The sequence below is a fragment of the Protomyctophum bolini genome, assembly GCF_963924005.1.
Source record: "Protomyctophum bolini genome assembly, chromosome: 19".
Taxonomy (NCBI): domain Eukaryota; kingdom Metazoa; phylum Chordata; class Actinopteri; order Myctophiformes; family Myctophidae; genus Protomyctophum; species Protomyctophum bolini.
In genome coordinates, this window is record NC_137880.1 from 5,011,437 (window position 1) to 5,037,514 (window position 26,078).

At 41.5% G+C, this 26,078-nt stretch overlaps 1 long non-coding RNA gene across 2 annotated transcripts; it reads left to right on the plus strand.

Moving 5' to 3' along the window:
- Positions 1-4,052: 4,052 nt before the first annotated feature.
- LOC308333952 lies at positions 4,053-5,288 on the plus strand. 2 transcript variants are annotated; one of them, XR_013965837.1, is made up of 4 exons: positions 4,068-4,152; positions 4,248-4,341; positions 4,494-4,581; positions 5,018-5,288. It is a non-coding gene; the product is annotated as an uncharacterized lncRNA (long non-coding RNA). The 2 variants fall into 2 exon arrangements; XR_013965836.1 differs by lacking the exon at positions 4,248-4,341 and having other exon boundaries at positions 4,053-4,152.
- Positions 5,289-26,078: the final 20,790 nt, after the last annotated feature.

Here is a 26,078-nt window from a genome sequence, read left to right on the forward strand (position 1 = left end):
CTAAGCTAAAACTACAAACAACAAATCAAAACTAGGCTAAAATGCTATAGGCAGGGGCTATAGTGGACAAGAGATCCAGTATAAGTAATTTTACACTTGGTTGCATGCTGAAAATGGCCGATCTACAAGCTCACAGCGCGTTGCGCTGCGGCGCGTTGAGAGCTTGTAGATCGGCTATTTGTGTAAAAACAGTTATTATGACGGCATCAAGGCCCGCTAAAATACATTTTAATCAAATAAATCAGGGGTTCTCAACCAAAAGAAAAGACGCTCTCAACCAATGGGCCCCTCATGGGGTCTCCAAATTATTTATTCTTTCTCTTTTTTTCTTTTGTTGTGATAATCCTCCCTACTATAGAGTGTGCTGACCAGGTTTTCGTTTTTCTCTTGGATAGAGAGGGGCCTTCTGCCAATCAGGATCGAGTGGGGGCAGGCCTTGGAGTGTCACGTGTCCCCCCCCAAACACACACACACACACACACACACTGTAGTACGTGCATGTGTACATCTTGTTACCGGGACGGACCGGAAGGGTTTTCAAAATCACCCAAATCAGGTTATTTTTGCAGTCAGTTGGTATTGGGGGTGGGGAGGGGGGAGGGACATTTCCCCAGCCAAAAACGTTGTTGAGAACCCCTGGACTAAATCAACTGTAGACTAATTGTCTTATGATATTTAGTCGACCAAAACTAGACTAACACTAAAACATTCCAGGTGACTAAAACGTGACTGAAACTAAATGAAAACTATATTCAGGAGACTATACGACTAAAACTAAAATAAAAATGTGCTGCCAAAAACAACAGTGCAGTTGATCATGATGGTTCATCTATCAGGAAATATATTAAAAAAAAAATAAACAGTGTTGTGACCTACCCTGACCTCCGGCCCCTGCCATGTCTCCTGTATAGAGGAAGAATAGACCAATTACCACACCTAACATTCATAACATTTATCTGTAAATAGTTTGTCATTCGTGAGCTGCAATATATTCTTCATGGGAACGGAGATCACTATATCTTTGCACTTGGTCGCAAAGTAACCAACAGTTCGTACCGACCGCTGTTTCCTGCTCACAAACCCTGGAAACCCTACAGTGGTTCTGCAGACAGATTTATACAATTATGAAAGGTTGAATAAAATGCTAAGACAACCTCTTACCTTTCACCGCTTGGCGTACGACGCTTTAAGACTCCAAAGGCAAATTCATACAGATCCTCACACATTACGGACTCCTATACAACTAACCAGAACTCACAAGTGGAAGTATTAATGTTAGATTCTTATCCCTATAGTTAATCATTAACTTCCATGTAGTCAAGTGACTATATAGTCACTAAAGTGACTGATGGTTTGAAGTCCACGGCTCCACTCGGCCTCATCGTAGGGCAATAAAAGGTGATAATGATTTATGTGGCACGTAGTTGTAGACATGGGCGTGCACAACAGGTCTGTTGTGCACATTCTGCGGGGCTGGGTATGGCGATTGCCTTTTTCTACTGCGTTCTATTTACTGACGTAATGCATTTGTATATGCTCATCATGCACTTTTCCTTCTGTATGTATGTTTTGCACTGGAGATGTTGGACAAAACTAATTTCCTTCGGAATCAATAAAGTGTCTGTCTGTCTGTCTGTCTGTCTGTCTGTCTGTCTGTCTGTCTGTCTGTCTGTCGCGACTGGCTGCCGCGAGGCACTCCTTTTGCGGTATGTGTGTTCAGGTGGGTGGAAACATGTGCTGCCCAGTAAAGTGGAGCCTACTTTCCAGAGACTATTTAGCGTCTGTATCTGTATATAACTTTGTTATATCCCACGGGGAAATTCTATTTTATTGGGAAGGCCCTGAAATTAGGATCGTGGGCAGGGCTGGACTGGCCACAGGTCGTACCGGGCATATTCCCGGTGGGCCGCGACCGTAGGGGGCCGCCATGATTTAAAAAATATATATATTTTTTTTTTGACAGGCAGGCAGGCCAATAGGCGGCAGGCCAACAGGAAAGGTCCGGGCGTGCTGCCATTCTGCCAGTGCCATCATGATAATTTCACTGTATACCTGTATCAGTGAGTGACAAATAAACCCTCTACAAAGGGTTGTGTATAGTTGTCTGTTGGTTTGTATCATTTATGTTGTTCTGTAAAAGTGGTGGTATAAGGGCTTGTTTGTTTGTGTGTGCCTCGACGGAGTGGGCGTTAGAGTTTCCGCTATCTGCATGCTGGTTGTGGTGGGCCTCTCTGGGCCAAATTCACGCGAAAATGACCGGGCCGAATTTTGTGTCCCAGTTCAGCCCTGATCGTGGGGAATTATTTTGGGTAGTTCTTATTCCGGTTGTGGTTTCCTGCCTGATGATGACTACAAATCAGTGACTACAACATAATAATAATAATAATAATAATAATAATAATAATAATAATTTTATTTATATTGCACTTTTCATTCACAAGGAGTGCTACATGGTTAAAAAAACATATCTGGTTGGAATAACGTGTTCCTTCCACGCGCCATGTCCAACCAGGGAAACTCCCCCCTGTCAGGTGTAAAGGAGCAACTTGGACACTCAGGCATGAAGGAAGCATGAGTTCAAGTCCGTTGCTCTCCCCTTGTCCCCCATATATGGGGACTAGGTTGGTAGAGGGTGTGTAGAGCCCAGGATCACATTAGATGATTGACACAGGGGTGAAAAACATATCTATCATAAAAGGTTAAAAACAGGGTTATCAAAAAAAAGAAAACAGTTCAACACGAAAAAGCCTTCCGAAACAGGAAGGTTTTCAGGCCTGTCTTAAAACATTCCACAGTCTGTGGCACTCTCAGGTCCAAGGGGAGGCTGTTCCATATAGGCGTGGTGCTGCCGAGCAAAAGGCCCGTTCCCCCATGGTGTGCAGTTTGGTGTCTGCAGGAACCTGGAGTAGGAGTTAGTTTGCAGATCTGAGGGTGCGGGAGGAGGTTGTTTTTGGAGGGTTGATGAGTGTCTGCAGGTAGGAAGGGGCTGTGTCCGTTTATGCATGTTGTAAGCGATCAGCAGGACCTTGTAGTCTATCCTTAGCCTGGTTTCCAGCCCACTCGACTGAGCGCCAGCTGGAAGCTCTCAGAGTCTGACAATCAGGCTAGTCTATATCCTGGCTGTAACGGGGAGCCAGTGCAGTGTGAAGAGGATGGGTGTGATATGATCATGCTTGCGGACTCTCATTAGGACCCTGGCAGCGTATACATGACTGTCACAGTCTATGACTTGTGTGATGTTATTTGTGTACCCTGTTTCATGGTTTTAGTTAGTTAGTGTTTTACCTTGTTACTGTGATGTTGATGTTTTGTATTTTCCTTGTTTCTTAGTTGCAGTTTTGCCTTGCACTGTGAACCTTTATTTTGTAGTCTTGTTTTGTGCCTTCCTGTCTGCCCCTGTAGTTCTGTTCCTGTCTTGTCTCACTAGTCCTGTGATTGCCCATGTTTCCACCTGTGTCCCCTTAGTTCCCCAGCCTATCCCAGTGTTGATTGTCAGTGGTGTTCACCTGTGTCTAGTTATCCCATGTCTATAAGTTTGCCCTTGTGTGTTCAGTTCCTTGTTCGTTCGTAAATTGTAAGTCAGTGGTTTTTTGCCCCTTTTCCATGTTCCTAGTGTTTTGTTTGTTCCTGATTTTGGTTAATAAAACCCCCTCGTATTCGACCTGCCTGTCCTCTGCCTTTGTCTGCGCCTGGGTCCAACACCTACCTGTCCTGAACCGTGACATGACGTATATAAGTTACCATCCGCTCCCGACCGGTTCACACCATGATTTAGTAACACACAGGCTGCGTCCGAAATCATTCCCTATGCCCCATATAGTGCACTACTTTGGGGTTCCGCCATTTTGTTATAGTGTCCGAATATGTAGTGAGCATTTTTGCACCCTACAGTAGTGGACTGAAGTATCCCACAATGCACCGGGAATTGTAGGGAGCTCCCGATGGTCACTCAAAAAACGCAGCGAAGCAAATCTACCCCACAATGCATTGCGCAGGCACGCTTTGAGCGTATGCTCATGCGCACTACATCCACAATACATGTGCCAGAAGCATAAACAACAACACAAGCAGCAGCAATGGAGCCCTGTTCACCACCCGTCGCAGCAGTAGAAGTTCAACCAGCGGCAGCGAGGGAAAACAACGCATACAAATGTAAGTATTTTCCCGTTTGTTTACGCCATGTAACAAACGTGTTACTGTTTGGTTTAGTCTAGATGGGCTAAATTACATATCAATTGTCTCTTCAGGGCTTGATGAAGATGTTCGACGGTTTATTTCGTCGCGAGCAGAGAACGAAAGTCTGTTCACGGGGATGAGGAATGCTGCGAAAACGGGATGGGAGTGAGTTCACCGAGTTAATTCTTGTGAAGGAATATTATGTGTATTCTTAACGGCAATACAAGTGATATTACACTTATATGTGTTGGCTAAAAGGTTAGTAATAATAACAATAATATGTTTTTGTCTTATGTCTGTCTAATTACATTTTGTAGAGCTGTGTTGAGAGACATTGGACTGACAGGAGTTGTGTCTGCTTCCCAAGCAGCAAAAAAATGGGAGAACTTAAAGAAGACATACAAGGTTTGGATTAATTGTATTTAATCAGATATGGGAAAAGTACTATACTTATGTAGGCCTACAAGTTACAGAGGGTACAGGCTCTGAAATGTACTTAAAGAGTAAGTATTAATGTTTCTGTGCAAAGCTAACTCTAATGCATCAGTGGTTCTCAGCTTTGTAGGCTTACCACCTCAGAAACCATTTGGCTCTCCAAGTTATTATTATTATTATGATTGATCTTAAAATACAGTAGCATCCTATTCAGCAAGTACAGATACCTGATAAAACCACTTGAAGTAACAAAGTTCTTCTTTGTTACTTCCCATCTCTGTATATAACTACATGACCATAAATGTAAGCATGGATGACATGTCAGTTTGTATTTTATTGCTGTGTTCTGCATTTGAAATGAACATTACATTAATTGTGCCCAACAAATACATTGCAATGTGTGCAGGAACTCAAGAAACCACCTTCGGGAAGTGGCACTGAATCGGGGGAGAAGACCGCATCAAACTGGAAGTGGTTTGACGAAATGGATTTGGCCATAGGTAGCAAGCCATCAATAACGCCACCTATGCTCATTGCCACTTCATGGACAGAGAACCCTCCCAGATCTGATTCTGTCACATTATCTCAAGCCTCCTCCTCCGATTCAGTGCCACCAGAGAGTTCAGATCCAGTCCCAGCAAAGAAGCGGCGTGATGGGGTCCTCGAGTTGCTGGAGAGAGCAGAGGAGAGAGAAGAGGCAAGAGCAAAAAGAGAAGAGACAAGGGAGGATAGAATGTTGTCTCTCCTCGAGAAAATTGTGGAAAAAATGTAGTGTTAAAAAGCCCATTAAGACCTGAGGCCGGTTCTAAAACCTTTTTCCATATCAGTGAGCATCAGTGAGCATTTTGAGCATCAGTTTTGAGCATCAGTGGTGCTCAAACATTTTCTGCTATTTCTGTTTTTTTTTGGTGGGACTGGATCTGGATTTATTATTTATTTATTTATTGTTAAAATGTAGGCCTGTTTACATGAACAGTTATATTGTTAAATTGTTAATATGCTGCTAAAGCTGTATTATTGCACAGTAATCTGTTCCATGTTGAAGAGGGTGAGTTTGAGCCATTTTGAAGAGAGGAGGGTGAGTTTGATGAGATGAAGGAGCTCAGCTCACCTTGTTATAAATGTTTATTCCCTCTTGTTTTGATTGTTACCCTCATGTCTGTACAGAACTTTGATCCAACATTTATTTTTTACTTTGTATGACTATTTTGTATGACTTTGACATTGAGGCAAGTATTTACTTTCCCCCCCAACAATGCACTTGTTACACAATGCACAAGTAGTGCTTGTTAGGAGGGGGGACGGACAGACAGACAGACAGACAGACAAAAACAAATGTTCAGAATCATTTAATTTTTATTTGCCAAATAAATTCTGTCTGAACTGGAATGATGAACACTTTACTGCAACTCATTCTTAATTACCTATGCTACTGTTATATATTGTAGCGGTTTCACCCATAAAAGTTTGAATCAAGGAGAAACCCTACAAAGATCCCTGTATAAAATACAGCAACCTACCTAGTTAACTCAGGGATATACAGTATATAATAATATATATAATAAATCAGTACATTTCAATAACACTTATTTAAACTCAAAACAGTCAAGAATTGCAAAAGACACAAGCAAAGTCAGTCTCAAGGTTTGTATTGGAAACCAGAAGTAGTTCAGTACATACATATAGCACAGTGTAGTATACCTTTCAGGTTTTCACAATAATCAAAATAACCCAGGTGCCGTGCACCACTGTTGCAGAACCAAAATAAATAAACTCCACTTCGGGATGCAATATTATAAATGCATAGTAAAATAAATAAATATAGCCTAAATAATGTTCATACAAATGATACTATAAGTTGAGGTCAAAATGATCACTCATCCAGAAAGATCCCATGTGGCAGCTACAATGTTTACAGGTAATCATGTTCATTCAGGGCTTCAGGAGGGTTTGCTGCGGCTGAGAGGGCTGCAGCAATGTGTGCACGCAGCTGTTCCCCATCCTCCTGGTCCTGTGGATGCTGACCACCCTCATTTCCATCCAGCGCCTCTTCCTCTTCCTCTTCCTCAGGCTCAAAGGTATCGCCATCTCTGAGGCAAATGTTGTGCAGAATGGCACAGCAGGCAATGACCTTCACAGCGAAAACGTGGTGCACTTCCAAGGCCTTGAAAAATATAGAACGCCATCTACTTTTCATCATGCCAAAGGACCGTTCAACGACAGTACGGGCCCTTGCATGGTGCCTGTTGAACCTCCGTTCCACCGGGTTCCTCACTGGCTCCCTGTAGGGTGTGATCACTGCGATGGGGTTAGACATGCAGGGATAGCCCCCATCCCCTAGGATGTAATAGCCTTCAGGTGGGTATTGTTGTTGCACATATATTGGGCTATTTCTCAAGATGCGAGAATCATGGACTGGGCCTGGGTACCCAACAAATATGTCCAGGAAGATGGCCTCACTGTCACACACTGCCTGCATCTGGATGGAATGGAACAGTTTTCTGTTAAAGTAGCACTGGCCATCTAAAAGAGGGGGCTTGATTCTCACATGGCACCCATCGATAGCTCCCACAGCCCTGTTGAATGCTGGGTTTCCAGCCCGAGTCCCAAACCCCAGTGCAGTGGCAGTGATTTTATTGGCGGGGGGGAAAAAGATGACACGGTTTTTAATGCTGATGATCTGGTTTGCCACGCGATGGACAATGTTGTGGACAGTGGAGCGTGGGATGTCAAATGCTCTTGACACCAACCGATATGAGGCTGCACTGGCCAGCCAAAACAAGAATACCAGAACCTGGAAATGATGAGCCCAGCCATGGTCAACTGGAGCATCGAGGGCTTGTATCAGAAGGCCTATGGTGCGCCTGGAGAGTCGGAAATCAGGGCGTAGGTCCCTCTGGTCATCAAAATACATTCTTAGAATTGGTACATGATGGTTGACTATACAGTACTGAGCTGGTCGTTCAGTCTGTAAATAAATGGATATATAATCATGAATTAGTATAATAATCAACACTTTCATACATTAATTGTATATGCTATTTCTATTTATATATGTAATAAAACTATTAATACTGTATTACTTTAATCATTGCTACTGATGTACATGCCATATTATGAATACATGGTAAAATAAATATAGCCTAAATAATGTTCATAAATATTACTTTTTAAATAAATGCATACTATAAGTTTTACTATTTATATAAATTATTAAATACATAAATAATGATAATATAAACAATACTATTTACAAAGGTCCAAGGTTACTACAAAACAGTCTGTGTCCTGAAATGAAATGTGTCTAAACAATATTCCACTACAATACAATATTAAGTTCTATTTTAATTTGGGCTTCAGGCTTGTTTCTGAAGTGTAGTTGCTTATTTGGGCTTGTTTCTAAAGTGTATATCATTTGGGCTTGTTTATACTTACAGTTTGACGTCTTCCCAGTAATGCAAATGCTGCTCTTCTCAGTTTTCTCTGTCTGAGAGATCTGTTTCTCCGTCTCACCAATATCAGTCGTATAAGTGCAAATACAAACACGCTCAAATTCACTGGCCTATTGAGTGGCATTGTAATTTGTGTCCAGCCTGGACACAGTTGACAATGAAAAATGAAAAGACGCTCTTTTCTTCTTATCTGTATGGTCTTATATCTGCAAGACGGTGGTAACGAAGCCGTTTTAGGTGTAATGGTTCGAGGGATGTTTCCGCACACCCGGTTCAATTTTATAGCAGGTGCGTATTGGCAGAACAATTCAATCAATCAATCAATCAACAGATGTTTTAAGGAAGGAGGAGAGACCCGCACACCACCACTTGCTGGGTCAAGAAGTTTATTTTAAGAGTAGTAGCAACGTTTCGGCCTTTCGGCCTTCTTCAGGCATAAATGAACATATTATGTTCATTTATTATACTAATATAGTATATATAATATAGCACACACTGCACGGTTTTAAAATAATTGTGTAACAACAATATTTATTATGCATTCATTCATTCATTCATCCATGAATTAAAAACATAATATTCAATCCATGAATTGGTCACTTATATTTGATACAGTCTGTTTCTAGCTAAAATCTAACTAATTCAGCAGGAGTAACAAGGATAACATTCGCGTTGTGGCTGTTTTCTTGTAGATGTGGATGATTTGTTTATTATTATTTAAAAAGCACATGGAACCGTGGCGTTATTGCGCCCTCTACCGATATTGACGTCAGACTCGGTGCTCCCCATATAGGAAGTACTGTCCGAAATCCTCACTATTATAGTCCACTGAGTCTGGATCCCCGCATGGGGAGTAGGGAGTAGGGAACAACCCTAGCAATTCGGACGCAGCCACAGACAGGCTTTCCTCCGAGGTGGAAAGCCTCATGGTGACGCGAGGTCACTTCCTGAGTACCCAGGATGAGCTCATGTTTAGGTCATGTGTAATAATGCCCTTTTCACTTCGCCTCAGCCAAGCAACTCTGGTTTTTGGGTGGCGTGATGTCATCTCAATGTGGTTGTGAGTTTGTAGATCTGCTATTTTGCCGTTATATTTAAAATAGGACTTAGTGGCTAGTAGTAATAATAGTAATAAGGGTAGTAATAATAATAATAATAATAATAATAATAATAATAATAATACACTTTATTTATATAGCACCTTTCATACATAAAGTGCAACCCAAAGTGCTTCACATAAAACAAATAATATTAAGCAGCGGAATGCCAGAAAACAAAAGCAGGTCAATGCAAGACAAAATATGTACAGATTAGCAAATAAAAAGGAACATTGTAACGGAACATTGAATGTGAATTGAAGGTCAATCTAAACAAATGCCAAGTTGAAAAAATAAGTTTCCAACTCACTCTTGAAAACAGCAAGGGAGGTGCAGCGGTATAGTGTGTTCCACAACTTGGGGCCATAGACCGCAAGTGTATTACTGTAGCCTGTACACCTTTTCCCTTCCTTCCTATACAAATGTGTGAAAGTCATATAAACATACCACAAATCACACCCGTGTGAAGTGAGGGGCGCTCTTATCACATTTCTATTTTCACCCCGAACCGACTCGATCAACATTGCACCGATCACGGTACCTTTTACTCACCCAGGATATCATCAACAGCCAATAAGGGCAAATTATCATTATGTTTACCTGACAAATACAACGACTCAAACTTGACACATTACAGGTATGTTTTAAATGTGACCGCTATTAATCTAACTCATGACATATTAAAGTCTAACTCATGTTGCTATATGATTAGGTGATGTAATGACGATATTATGTACAACAAACTGTGTCAAAACAAACATTAAATTGTCTCTATTGTTAATGGGATTTAATGTTTGCGCTAGGGACAACACAAACATGAATTTCTCTTCATTGTCGATTGCTTTTTCAAAACAGACGTTTTTAAAACAAAACCTGTATAGGAGGTGCTAGCGCCCCTTTTAGAAGGTCTGAAATAAAATCAGCTAAATTTGCATGTGCTTAAATTCACATTTAGAATTTTTTTCAGATGTCAAGATTTTCTGAGATGATAGAATGGTGATGGATGATGATGCTCATGGAAGGGGAACCTTCTGAAAGCTTCATGGGCAAAGATAATCAACTTTAAAATAATAAAAAAACGGTCAAATGACCTCTTAGACCTTCTAGTGTTAAAAATACAATTACTCATGTACAGTATATAGGCTACAGAAGATAGGCTACTTCTAAGTATTAATAATGAGGTCTGTCTGTCTGTCTGTCTGTCTGTCTGTCTGTCTGTCTGTCTGTCTGTCTCAGACATGTGTGTGTGAGAGGTTGGAGTGGAGATAATAAAGAGCATGTAGTGTGCTCATCGGAGTGAGTGGCTGCAGTGGATCAGTGAGTGACTGCATTGGTCCATTCAGTGTGGTGTTCATTATTACTCTAGAGCCTTTTAGAGTGAGACAGAGTTACGCAAACTCCGTTCACTTTATGGTGTTTCAGTCCAGTGGCGGCTATCCTACATTTGTATTTGTATTTATTTATTCAGCACTGTATAAAAACAACACAGTGAACATATAAATATAAGAAGGGTAAAGTGCTATAGGCTGAGGCAAAAAAGCCCAAGGGGCTTATACGAGGCCTCTACCTATATAAATGATAATGAAACATTCTACATGAGTTATCTAGAATATCCAGAAAACATGATTGCAGTATATAAAACATAAACAAGACAACAAAACAAAAACACAACAAGAACATGATTGGAATTTTTGGTTATTTACATGATTAGAGAAAAGAATAGATGATACAAAGAAATATAATTAAGCCGAATCTGAGTTCCCAGAAGTTTTATTTTTCGCCACTAGGCGGGCGAGAAAGACTTCTGGGGAAAAAAGGACCGTATCCCTGTGAGGGAAGTACGTTGCGCTCAGAATCTGAGCGGACACTCCCCTTTCCGGTCTGAAGCACTGCATGTGCATACCATGAAAATAGTCCGAAGGGAATCCAAACCAGTACCACAATGGCGACAGCAAGTGAAAATACCGGCGTTACTTGCAGTGTCTTTTTGGACAAATGCATGGGAAATGCTGGACATATTATTGGTGTCTCTCGACCCCACCATGGACATTTAATGCTGAACAGAATGAAACAAAATACCTTGGTATGTTACTCTACCTCCCTGTTATGTCCACCTGCTCTGTTTGTATTACCTCAATATTGTATTATTAATCTTACTTTCGTTAGGCACAAGTTAGAGTAGAGAGTTTATATAGTCTCATTATTTGTAACCCTTTTCCTTTTGTTGGCTAGGGTTAGGTAGAGGGTTCTTTTGCATTTGGTTCAGGTATAGTCTATTTTTGTTTGTTTCTCTGGGTCGACCCATACAGCCATTTTTGGTCATTGTATAATTTAATTAACCTTACCTTTAAGTTATATGTAACATTCGGCTCAAGCAGAGTGCTCAGCCCCGTTTATTAATGTGGTTGGAAACCCACTAAACTATCATACTAGTAGTACGTGATGGTTGTCTTGAAGAACATAGTTATTTTTATATATTTATACCCTTGTAATTTATTGCATTGTATTCTTCTAATGAAATATAAACTTGTGTAAAGTATGGTGAGTTAACAGTTCACTTTCCAGCCTTGTTGCATCCTTTAATAACCCCTAGACCTAAGGGAATGTAACACAAAGCCAAAACATCTTGAAAACGGACACTTTTGCTGATTTTCAATTGGGTTTTGGCCTCTTTTTTTTGGCCATTCACACTTTTTTCTTTAATTACAGGCCTAGGAAGGTTGGACGGCAACAAACTAGATAACTGGGTAAAGTCAACTTTGAGCTGCATCCAAAAATAGATCTACAATTTCACAGCACATCAAAAAGCACTGCAGGCTTGTACATCTGCTGATTTAGAAAATATACATATATTTATTTTTCACGTAAATACTCTCTTCTGGAGGCGCCTGGCACAAAACATTTATGCTCATGTCAAGTTATGGCTTAATCAAACACAATCACAGAATAAGTAACAGTTGCATTGCTTTTGTCTAAATGTAATAAACAGTTAAAATGGGGAAAGCATACAGTGTTGGAGAGGTGCCAGTCACCTGCACAGTGAGGAGCTGTCTGTGGTACTCACACACACACGCACACGCACACGCACACACACACACACACACACACACACACACACACACACACACACACAGACACACACACACACACACACACACACACACACACACACACACACAAAGAGAGAGAGTGCGGTGTATCCCCGTGATAATAAATAAAAAGAACTTTGAACCAAACATGCATGCACCCGCGTGTCATTCTGTCTTGTGCACAGGGTGCAGATGCAGCACAGCGTCTTATTGTCCATTCTCCACCAGTTCCGACATTTATATTCAAGGCTGTAGCATTTGATTGCCTTGCATTAATATAATATTTGATCATTATAACACACAAGTTGTATAGCTTGTAGATCAGCTATTTTTGGACTGAGTGTAATGTGACGCATGCATCCGATTGTTATACATTTCAACATTGGAGGGGGTAATCATCAAAACATAATCGATACACAGAAGTGGGACACTTCAGAAGATGAAATTATACCCTCCTGCAAAACGCAGGAGGACACTTTTAAGTTTAACATAAGTTTCACCCTGTCAAACATCTCTGTCATCAATGAGAGGGCATGGGAACGGCACTCTTTTACTGTATGTGGCCTATTATGTCTGGATAAACTCCAGTGCCAAATTCAGTGTAGGCTCCACAATCTTGTATAGGCTATATATTGTAATTGTAATTAATACATAGTAATTAAAATAATTATGGTTATTATTATTATTATTATTATTTTTTTTTTTTGTCTAAATTTTTATCCCACGATTTTGTAACCCAGTTTTTCTTTTCACCCAGTGCCAATTATCTAAGTAATCCTGGGCGCTACACTTCCTCTGCCAACCTGGGGGGGCAGCGGACTGACCTCATGCCTCCTTCTATGCATGAGGAGTCCAAGCTGCTTCTTTTCACCTGACAGAGGGGGATTTCTCCGGTCGGACGTAGCGCGTGGAAGGGACACGTTATTCCGACCAGTTCCTTTCCCCTCCATCAGGCGCCCCGGCTGGCCAGGGGGAGGTAGTTTTAGAGACCAGGATTACGGCATGTTTTTGTGAGGGTATCTACCCTTTAGATATTTTATGGCTATAATTATGGTTATTTTTAAATATGGCTCTTTAATTGCTTCTGTCGTCATCGAGAGAGAGAGAGAGAGAGAGGGGGGGGGGGGATCTTGCGCTCTGCTGTGAAGCTATGTTTGGCAGAGAAGTTACAGTTACGGTATTACAACGTGTAATTGATTGACACAGAAAAGGACATACACACAAGACATTAAGCATTCATTGTATTACGGGATTTATGGGCCGTTATACTATTCATCGGAATGGCAGGGTTTAAAACCCACTTCGGTTGACCCCGCCATTTCGACAAGACTTTTTCCGGAGTGGCGGCTGTTAGAAATGGCGGGGGTGGTTCAAAGTGAGGAGGCTTCGGAATGCCGATCTGTTCCCCACTGGGATTCTGGACTGAATGTAAAGACACGTGTGGTTCTTCTCATGCGTTTAGCAGGCCACGCATTGAACTCAATTGACTTGAATTTGTGCGCACTCTATTGAAAAATACAATAGTGCACGCACATCCACTAACTAAACGGCACGTGCCGGGCCGAGGCCAAAAGTAGAAGAAAAAGATAGGGTCCACACACTGAGGTAAGCTCCATATCCTCTGGAGCTTATACTTCAATGTGCGGATCCTATCTTTTTATTTCATTAATTAAACTCATACACATTTAAACAAGCAATGAAAGTGAATTATTAGTTTCGGTAGGTAGATAAAGCTTTGAAAGTATAGCTCATCTAAAAGGCAACACATTGCATATAACGTGCTGTGAGCTTGAAGACGGGCTGTCTTAGTATAGGAATTGTCAACATTTGTGGAAAATGTGGAATATTCTTGAAACGATGATGAAACACTACAAGGGATCCTCGCATAAAATCCTTTCAAAATGGGGTCCACCCACAGTTAAATCAAATCAATTGTCTTGACATGAAGCATTTGAGATCCAAAGCGTACAATATGTATGTCCACACAGCTACTACTGTTTGAAAGGACTGTAATGGCGAGCAATGATTACACATTGTAATAGATTGTATAATCGTGCAATTATGAAATTGGAGTCTAAGAAAATAAGCTTAACCCATTTTGGGCGGGGACCCCTTTTGGTGTTTTAAACATTATGTTATAATTTAGCTATTGAAAAATAACAGATCTACAAGCTCATAGCGTGCCACCGAGTGGCGCGCTATGAGCTTGTAGGTCTGCTATTTTTGAAAAATCGTGAAAATATTTATTTCAGAAAACTGGAGGATTTAGAAGATTTTATTTTTATTTTGATGTGACACGTTAAACCCTCTTATTGTCAGATTTAATATCATCTTATTGTGCATTGGGCCAGATTTGGCGACTTTTTGAATGACAATAGAAATATGTGCGATATGAGCACAATGTCACCAAATATCTAATTTTCAAGCTGCATTTCTGTACTTTACAAAGAAAAAAGAACCATGTCTCTAGCATTTTCCATCGTTTACTTATAGCACTTATAGCAAAAATGAAGCATTTTAGTTCACTGAAACCAAGGTGTATTAAAATGCTTATTAATAAACAATGGAAAATGCTAGAAACATAATTATTTTATCATTGTAAACTAGAGACTTGCAGCTTCAAAATGAGACATTCTGTGACATTGTGGTCACATCTCACATTTTTAGATTGCCATTAGATTGCTGGCCAACGCCAGCCAATTCTGGCGAAAGCCCCATTTCTTAATTCATAATTTTTATGCAAAAATAAACATCTGCGTTAAAATACAATCCCATCATCTGTTACCGTCATCTTCAAGTAATACCCCACTATTGCCACCAGATGGCGGGAACGCACCATTATGCTGAAAATCTCTATAGTGTGTAAACTGGTATATCACTTCCGGTTCAAAAGGACGTAAACAACCAATGAAAGATTGTCCCCTACAAGATAGCCTGCCTCGGTCGGATTGCTAGGCTAACAATAGCTTCGTCATAAGTTAGTCATAACTTATATATAGTGCACGATAGTTCACGATCGCGCGGATTTCGGCCGGTTTTTAGTAGATTACATAAAATAAATAAAAAAAATGCAATAAAAAAAAAAGAAAATGTTATTTTGATTAATTTTTTTTGGTATTATTGTCTACCACGTCAGTAACGTCACTGGCCTTGGGGGATTCGTTGATTTACCATGCCAATAACGTCACTGGCAATAAAGGGGTTAAGAGCTTGTACATATTATTTCCACTACTTCTGTGATGAAGTAAGTGCGTTCATTTACGGAGAAAAACATATGGAGATACAAAGTTCCTGCCCGACAGCAGCGATATGTATGGACAGAGTGTGCCAGACTCGGCGAAGGTGTGTGTGAAGGTGTGCAGGTGTGTGTCGGTATCGGGATCAGAGAAGGACAGCTCTCCTCCGTCCCTGTCCAGCTGGACTCTGATCCTCCGGGGCTTCTGCTTCACTGACAGAGACGTTTCCTCACTTCCTGATGAGTAGAACGCAGTGTATCCATCCCGACTGCAGAGCTCTCCCTGACGGAACACCAGCATCCAGCGTTCGCGCCCCATTTTTCCCATCACACCCACTTCCCACTCTCTGTTGTCTCCAACCTGGACGTCCCAGCTGTGAGACCCCGAGTTGAAGCCGTCAGAACACAGAACCCTGACACATCCGTCGGTTGTTTGCTGTTCATCAGACAGTGTCAGTTTTGGACGGGCAGCGTTGGGGTCTCGGATAACAGGACTGTAGAAGGCGGGGTCATACATCTCGTCCCCGACCGGCTGTGGGTCCTGCAGGCTGAGCTGCACTCTTTCCATCGTGCTCTTGTAGTTCTGCAGGAACAAGACGTGGTCGTCGTCGTCGCCGCCTATCAGCTGGTCTCCGGCGGCTCGGATTGCATCTGTGTCTCTTCGACCCTCAGAGCAGAGATGGCCTCCTCTTCTTCTTGTAAGAACTGTTGAAGGTTCCTAAACTGTGCCTTTATCCGTGTCTCCTCCAGTTTCTCCATCAAAGGCTTCAGTAATTCCTGGACTTTGTCTTTGCACCAGCCCGCCGCTTCGTCTACGGGCGAGAACTTGTGTCCGGCGTGCTTTTCAGAATCCCGACACACGAGACACGCCGGCTGTTCGTCGTCCAGACAGAAGAGCCTGAGCCTCTCTCCGTGTTCGGCACAGAGGACCTCTGAGCTCACCGACGACTCACTCTGGCGTTTCTCCGCCAAGAAGTTCTCACAGAGGTTCTTCAACACCAGGTCAGTAGGAGGATGGTCACTGGAGGATGTTCTTTTACAAACGGGACATTCATTTGATCTTTCCATCCACCATTTGTGCAGACAGTCTTCGCAGAAGCTGTGGCCGCACGACAGCAGAACAGGATGGCTAAAGATGTCACGGCACACAGGACAGGTGAGCTCCTCTTGCTGACGAGTCAAACGGGAAGCCATCTGTGTCTGCAGTAGAACTCTTCTGGTCTGGGATGGTCACTGGGGCTGTTTACACAAATTAGTATTTTTTCATTGTGACATTTGTTGGACAATTCTATGGACTTTCTATTAACCAAATCTTCACCTGGCTCTCTGATAACAAACTATCTTTACAACTGGGAAGAACTCAATCCATTATCTTTGGATCAAATAGTAATCTCAGGCAAGGCAGATGGCTTCTTGGTTAGAGTGGGTGACAATATTATCACACGAAATGATGGAATTACCTACCTAGGTTCCATGTGGAACGCCCTACCACCAGTCATTGGGACATCCCTTGACTCCTTCAAAACCGCTCTCAAAGGGCACCTACAGACGGCTGCAATTCAAAACTGGCCCACGCAAAAAAAAGCCTGAGTTCCCCCCACCCCCCTCACTGTATATTTTTTCTTTTCCCCTTTTCCCTCCTTTTTCGATGATTTTGTGTGGGGTTTTTTTGTTATATAGAGGTGTATATTTGTGCGTCTCTAAATGTTCTGATGAATTGAAAAGGGTGGACCCTATTGTAAACAAGTGTAATGCATGATGGTGTTGTGCTTGGAATGTACCTTTTCTGCAAACTGTTAATAAATAAAATACTTCAATCAATCAAAGGAGCCCCTCACACTAGTGGTTTTTTTCGTGGATGAGTACAACATAGCACCTTAACCATGGCATTTGTCTACATCAGAATGAGAAACATTTAACTCATTATTCCAATTGAATGGTTATTTAATATAATTTGCATCAGCAAATTGTATTGTGGAATTTATACTGTTTTTAAAGGAGAACATCGCCACCATGAATGGTCGTGGGTAGTACTTCTTCCACTACTGAACAAACTACGGGTGAGTAGAATGCTAACCAGTAACAATTAATGACATTCGAATAATGGGCTTGTTACTAATTCAATGACTTTGTGTGAAAATAACCAACACATTCAGAAGATGATACGCTTAACTTCCTTATCTATATACTTCCTTACCTGTAACGTATACGTCGGATCCTACCCCAATGTTGTCTCATACGGTCACTTTGAAGATCAGCCTGAAAGTTGAACAGAAATGATACCAGCTGCTTGTCTCCGTGTGTCTCTGTGTTCTGTGGTGTGTCTGACTCTGAGCACTGAGCAGGACAGTGTGTGTTGTGTTGATGTAGGAGTATAAGTACTACCACTTCTCCTTTTGTCTTGGAGTTGAGAAACACAGTTCTCTAGTTAACTGCAGTCATGGGTTCCAGACCCCCCCACCCCAAAATGGCAGCACTGGTCATGACATTTCAATGTTAAAGGCTCATTACAAAAGCCACCCTGATGATGATGATGATGATGATGATGATGAACGATGGTGATTGATCATCAGCTAGAAACATATACATAAAGACATTTCAATGTATTTTGCTTCATTAACATGTTGACTTTGCCAAAGGAAGTGAACCCAGAGATGGCAGTACTTTGTTCATTTCCGAAGTTTTTGATCAAGTCATTCGTTGTTCAATACAATTAGATAATAAAAAGCTTGGCCCAGTAGTAGTGGTACGTGAAGCAATAGCAGTTATTTCATATTTATACAAGTGTGATTGTTGGACTGGACATTCCTTTTTTCATTATTGAAAATGTGCATACGGGCAAACCATTGTCTTGTAGCCTACATTCCAAATCCATCATTTGATTGCTAGCAACTTTTAAACAATATGTACCATAATATTACTCACAGTCACAATAATGGACTGTACATGTGTACAGGCCCAGCGGCGCCACAGGGGGGCCAGAGGGGACCTGGCACCCTCCTCTGCAAATGCTGCCCCCCTCAGTTTTAGTTTTATGTACATATTCTTTGTGTACTGTGTACCCAAAGAATTGTACACAGTATGCATGTCATACTCTTTGCACTATACTGTACACCAGTGGTTCCCAAAGTTGGTGTCCAGGGACTCCCAGGGGTCCTTGAGGGAGTTCCAGGGGTTCCCCAGCTAAATGATAGTTTGGAATCAAATGGACCCTTATGGGTCCTGTAACTCCGAGAGTGTTCGAATGGACCCTGTGTACACTCTCAGAGTAAAATTAGCATTGATTTTACAATGATAATTGGGGTCTCAGAGATATAAATGTCATCAAATGGGGGGTCCGTAGACTAATGGATGTCAAACTGAAATTAAACAGGTTGAGAATCACTGCTAGAGCCGTATAAAATCTTCTCTTATGGGGGTCCCTCATGGCATATATTTTCAAATGGGGTCTGTGGGCTAATTAGTGTCAATTTTGGGGGTCCTTGACATAAACAAGCTTGGGAACCATGCAGTGCTGTAGACCAGTGGTTCTCAACCTGTGGGTCGGGACCTCCAGGGGGTGGACACCGGTGGGTAGTCGGACGTCACAAGCGTAACGTGCAGACCTGCGAGGCGCACGATCGCTCCGTTCCGCCCCAAGTTTGAATGCAGCGTTGCGGCCTGGAAATCTGGTACCAATAATGCACGTCAAACATTGGCCAAATTGTCTAAACTAATTTTAGAAAGAGGCAAAAATTGTGAAAATACAATTGTAGATCGTCTATTTTCACATAATACATAATATACATAATATAGAATATGGATTGAATATTTATCTGTGGAACCGAGTCAAACTAAATGGAATGGAGGTTCCCAGTCCCCAGTTCAAATATGATTATATTGGGGGGGGAATTAAAAGATTTCAGTGCACTGTGCCTACACATGTGTACGCACAATGCAAGGAATAAATGCATTCGCCATGTATCCGAAGGAAGTCTGATCCAATCACTTTTAGATTTCTCCAGTTTAATCCTGAGTTTAAGTTTTTTAGTGTTCAAGATCTAATTTTAGGCATGTTTAAGCCTCGAGGAAAATCCGTGTTGAGGTTCTTAATCCACTGTTTTTCATTAAAACGTCTTTGTCCTACTGTCCAGTTAGGATTGTGTTGAAGTCCAGCGCATTTTAGAGCTCCAATGCCGTGCGCCATGAAATGTTGCACCAATCTTGTGGTTGTCTTTTTGGCATTGTTAATATTGTATCTGTGTCGTCCCAGCCTAGTACCTATTGTTTTACCTGTCTCTCCGACATATTGTAAACCACATTTTTCACATGTGATTAAATAAATGCAGTTGCTGGTTCTGGCTGTTATTTGTTGTTTAATCTCCAAGACGCGTTTTGTGGTTCTATTTTTTACTAATTGTTTGGGTTTGAAGTATTCTGGTCCCTGGCGTGCTGGTGTGTTGATTTCTTTTAGCTTGCTGTGTACTAGATAATCTTTAAGGTTTTTATTTTTTCTGTAGGCCGATATAATTTTATAATCTTTTAGAAGATCGTCTGTTCGGTTCTCAAAATTCCTTTTTATTCTGTTGTTGGCTAGTGTGCTCTGTGTTGAATAACTGGTTATCAGGGCCAATTTGGGGCCTGTATCTCGCACTTTTATTTCTAAGAAGGTATTTTGGGCTTTCCGGAGGAAGGTCCTAGTGTATCCTCTTAGTCTGAGAGCATTAAATAGAGTTTTACAAGCTATTTTGAAATCACTTCTTTGCGTGCAAATCCTATGGAATCTTAGTAGTTGTGATTTGACTATTCCTGTGTAGGAGTGTGTTCGGGTGGAATGACGTTTTGTGTAATAGGGCGTGAGTGTCTGTTTCTTTAAAGAATACTTTTAAGTCTAGTTTCCCATTTGTGTTAAAGTTTGGGCCCTTGAAGATTGTTACATCAAGAAAGTCAATCCTTTCTGTGTGTGTCACATATTTTATCGTTATGGATCTATGATGGCTATTTAAAGCAGTGTTTCCCAACCTGTGCTACGCGGAGCTATGGTGCTCCTCTTGATGTCTCCAAGTGTTCCGCCTGATTTTAACTAAATTAACACTATCCCTCCCCCGAAAGCAAAAGCTATTGAGCTGCAGGCTTCCTATTGTTGCGTCGTTGTTGTCACACGTCTAACCATTAGACATGCGATAACTACAACACGGAACAATAGACTCTAACGACCCTCGGCCATTGAAATGTTAATGCTTAGATGCATGCAGAAGACGCTACATTTCGCTCCCTCCAGAAAGACTGGAGCGCGCAGAGTGCATATGCACGTAGACGGCAGACACACACAGTCCCGACCCAAACACTGAGGAGGTAAAGTAAACGTGACGTTGTTGTGATTAAACATAATGTGCCACGAAAAATAGCTGTCCAAAATAGCTTTCCATAGATGTCCAAACATGATCGCCTCGTTCGGCCAACAAAATATATCTCCCTCCCTTCACAGAAGCGCAGCGATGCCTGATTTATTCTTCGTCGTACACGTGTTATGCTTGCATGCTGAAAATGGCTGATCTACAAGCTCACAGCGCGTTGCGGACGCAACGCGTTGTGAGCTTGTCGATCAGCTATTTTCAGCACGTGGAAATAAGCAGGCTGTGAGAACTGAGACCCTTCACAATAAAAGCATGCAGCATTCACAAGTTGGCTCATAATAAAGAAAGGAAAAGGATTAGGTGGCATTTCACATTTCATATGAGCAATTTTTTTGAAACTGAGGCTCTGTCTCTGTCCTTTTCTTTCTCTTTGAAGTTATTTGATGAGTGCTGTCATGTGTGTTTTTAAAAGTATATTTACTTTTACGTTTTACTATATATTTAATATATATATATATATTTAATATATATATATATATATATATATTTATATATATATATATATATACACCCCCCCCCCCCCCAGGTGTTCCCCGATATTTTAGGGCTATGAAAAGTGTTCCCTGGGACAAAAAAGGTTGGGAAACACTGATTTAAAGCATCAATACATTCCTGGAATTCTTCTTGGCTATGTTCCCATATTCCAAATATATCATCTAGAAATCTATAGTAATGTGTCGGTTTAAGTCTGCATTTTTCTAGTGCTGTCTGTTCCCATATGCTCATGTAAATGTTTGCATAAGATGGTGCAAATCTCTTTCCCATGGCCGTGCCTTTGATTTGTAAATAGAATTTGTTGTTAAAGGAAAAATCATTCTGGGTTAGATTTAAGTCTAGTAATTGGAGTAATTCCTCCTCTGGTCGACTTGTGTCTGGGTATTTACTAAAGACTTCCCTGACTGCTTGTAGCCCTGCTTCTGTTTCAATGTTTGTGTAGAGGCTGTCTATATCTATTGAAAACAGAAGGGCCTCCTTTCCTACTTTAATAGCTTTAATTTTGTCCACAAAATCGTAAGTGTCTTTTATAAAACTGGGGTGTTTTATCGACAGTGGGTTCAGGAAATATTCAATAAACTCTGCTGTCTGATACGTCTCGCTGCCACAGTCCGACACAATTGGTCTCCCGGGTGGAATTTCATATGGTATGGGGGGGGGGGGGGGGGGCAGTTCAAATATGATTAATATTTAACATATTTAACATGTCCCCAGTTAAAAATATATAATAATAATATTATATACAACAGCTATTTGGAAAATAAATAGCCTATCTACATGTTCACAACATGCTGTGATGTGACACAGTGTGAGCTATAGTAGACCTGCTATTTCCAAAAGGAAGGAAAGGAATTATGGACCGATCATATTGGGCTGAATGCCTAATAATAAAGGTTTAACAAAATGCAGTTAAAGGTAGAGTAAGTGATTTCACTTAATTCAAATATCACTTATTTTTTTGTTTTGTTGTGATCATCCTCTCTACTATAGAGTGTGCTGACCATATAAGTAGTTCCTCCCTGTCCCCAGTTAACCCCTGGGGGTCAAAAAACCATAGGTTTAGTTTTTGACTCTCTATCCTGATTGGACGAAGGCTTAGGTCCCACAGCCAAAAACGAAACCTACGGTTTTTTGAGTGAAATCACTTACTCTACCTTTAACGTGGCCTAATGGAAATCTAATTGAGGGTCATTGGAATGAAAGAGATAAGAGAATGGCTGGTGTATAGACCAACAACCCAGTCTAGATACTGGAATGTGTAAATTGGGGGACACTGCAAACTGTTAATCATATAAAGTATTCAGTCAATCAATCAAACTTGGAGACACTGTAGATTATCTGTGATGTATATTGAGTGCATTTACATACTAGGTGACTCATGATTCACTTACAGTTGGCATGTCTGGAGGCAGATGGCGGCCTTGCACAAATGATTGAGTCATTTCAAACTTCAAACTTGATTTGTCAACCACAGTTGACAAATCAACATACAGGTCAATCCCATGTAATTAGAATATCTTGTAAAAGTTCATTTTCTTCCGTAATATAATTAAAAAAGTGAAACTTTCATATATATTCTCAATTCATTGTGCATAAAGTGAAGTATTTAAAACCTTTTGTTTTAATCTTGATGTACAGCTCATGAAAATAAAAAAATCGAGAAATTTCGACCATCTGAAAAGTATATTCATGTATGCAGTTAATACTTGGTCTGGGCTACATTTGAACAAATCATTTAACCAATGGGGCGTGGCAGGAGCCTGGTGATCAGCCAGTGGCACTGTTGAGGTGTTATGGAAGCCCATGGTTTGCTTTGATAACAGCCGTAAATTAATTTGCATTGTTCAGTCTCATGTCTCACACCTTCCTCTTGACAATACAACCTAGATTCTCTGTGGGGTTCAGGTCAGGCCAGTTGGCTGGTCAGTTAAGCACAGTAATATCCATGGTCAGTACACCAGTTACTAGTAGTTTTGGCTCTGTGGGCAGGTGCCAAATCGAACTGGAAAGGAAAATTAGCATCTCCATGAAGCTTGTCAACATACTGAAGCACAATTTACTCTTTAAAAGATGGCTGTGTTGAAACCAGTGTTAAGTTTTCACTGTCAATGGATCAACACCATAGCAGATAACATGGCCTAAATCAGGGGTGTCAAACTGGTGATCCGATGGTCATCGAGCGTGCGTCCGCAACTGGTTGTGGCCCCCATCAAGTGACCTTTTGACCAATGCGGCCCTCGCCCCAAGTTGAGTTCGACACCCCTGGCCAAAATCATCACTGTGTTTTGTCATGCCCAGAGTCTCAACACAACCATCTATTGATATTTTACAGCACTGTGTGCCTCCGTACATTGACAAGCTTTATGTCAATGCTGATCTTCCTTTTCCAGCAGCGTGTGTTGAGATTCTGGACTCACTGTCCCACTGGGCTACAACAAGATACAAGTGGAACCTGGACAAAAGAAAATGACAGCCGTGATCGGCAGCGTGACAGCCACAGAGTCGGAGTTCAAGTCCTCTGGGATCCTTCGTTTGGGTCAGAGGACTATTGCAGATTATTTATTTTTAAGCATGCCCAGAGGTAACCAGAATCAATTGAAATACCTTTTTCATCCACTACTACAATTGAGATATAGCCAATTTAAGTTCCCAGCTGCGATACACCCTCATCTTCTTTTTTTATTATTATTATTATTTATTTATTTATTTTCCCTTGTTGTATTGTCTTTTTACATTTCTTTATTTGAAACGAGCAAACATTTCCAAAACCTGTTTATACATTTTATAATATGGGTGTCAGGCAGAGGATGTCAGTGACCATTTCATTGTGGAGGTGTGGCTGCAATAAGGCTGGTATCAATCATCAATCAATCAATCAATAAATGATGCAATTAATTATAATGACAATAAAATGCAATCAAATTACACCTGACTGGATGTCTGGAAAACACTGATCTGTTTTGTTGCAAGTTTCACTCCAGTGGTACGGCACTGCCATCTAGTGGTGATGTCAAAAAGGAATTGGTGCGTTCTCTTGTGTTTTAAATCGTCATGGTTGCTCGAGTGGACAGCTCTCAGTGTTTTAGCTGTATATGTTTGCATATGTTTGGGCAATTTTTCATAATTAGCAGAATACTGATATATTATTGATTTCAGCTGTTACAATTCCAAACATGCAAACTTGACACACTTTAATTACTTCAGTCTATATGTAATACTAGAATTTCGCCCGGCTTCGCCGGGCTCATCCCAGTGTCGTTGCAGCGCAATATGGGAAGAAGGAATTTGCAGGAGTTGACAGAGTCCACTTCATGTTTCAGCTGTGTTTTTAAACTCAGTAGTGTGCCCTGCACACAGCGCACACTCGCAATTGCAGCTGGAGGGCGACGCGACACACACACACACACACACACACACACACACACACACACACACACACACACACACAGAGAGCGATGTGTGGATAAATCAGAGATTTGGGAAATGTGTTCTGAATGGGCCAGAATATATGTGTGTAGGCTGCAACAATGATTTCATAAAGTGTAGTTTATTTTTGAACAGGCAACTAATGTAGTGATACACACACACACACACACACACACACACACACACACACACACACAGAGCGATGTGTGGATAAATGACTGAGATTTGGGAAATGCGCACGCAAGCACATAATGCACGGCGTTCCAGGATTATATAGGTCACCCTTTTTGGTGTGACACACACGGCTTCCACATTTCGCTTCATACTGGGTGAAAGTGTCCTTCCAAAAATTATATTTTCGCTCGCAATTCTTATTCACAATGACATTGAGTTGAGGTGTTGTTTTTTGGGTAATTGTTGCATAAGCGCTATTTCGCACAGGAGTCCCGTGAGGCGGGCAATCTCCCTCCCCTCCCCTGTGTCTGAAGCAGCTAGCATGGAAGCTATATGGAACCTTTCCCTCCGAGTGCACACAACCATGCCGTTATCCACGCGTCCATCCGATAGCTTTTAATGTAAATGTCCCATCCACTGAGCAAAAGCGATATAAGCGCCTTTCATTCATTCACACACACACACACACACACACACACATGCACGCACGCACACACACGGTCGCCTGCAGACCCAGCTCCCAGCGAGTGCTGCTGCTGCAAGCAGTGAGTGTAGAGTAGGCGTGGCGCAGCATTAGAAGGGCGCAGCAAATACGACATTGAGGGGTAGAAACCATCCCGGGCGCGTGGTTCATGTAACATGTGTGTCACTGTGAAAGACTGGCCCCATTAAGTGAACGTAGTTGGCGTAGTAGACGCCAACATGACGATTTTGGTAGACGCCAACATGACGATTGTGACGTAGGCTGTTGACGTTGAGCAATAACAGCGTGTTTCATAAAAGTAATAGAAAAGCAAGATGGCTGCGACAGATTGTGAGCGCGACGGACTACGGAGCCCAGGAGGAACAGAGCTGGTGACGTAAGAGGCAGGCAGTGTTGCCAGGTTTGCGAATTGTAAGCGAGTTGTAGTGTATGTAAGTAGCGTGGTTTAAAGGGCTTGTTTGTGGGCTGGTTGGGCTTGTTTGTGTCCGTGATGGGGCAGCAGTGATTCCGTGTTCCGTGTAGGAATGTTTCATAAAAGTAATATTTGCAGAGTAAATAAGACACTTGAACGGCTAAAAAATAGCCTATGTCAGTTCGGGGAGCGTGCCGAATTTATTTT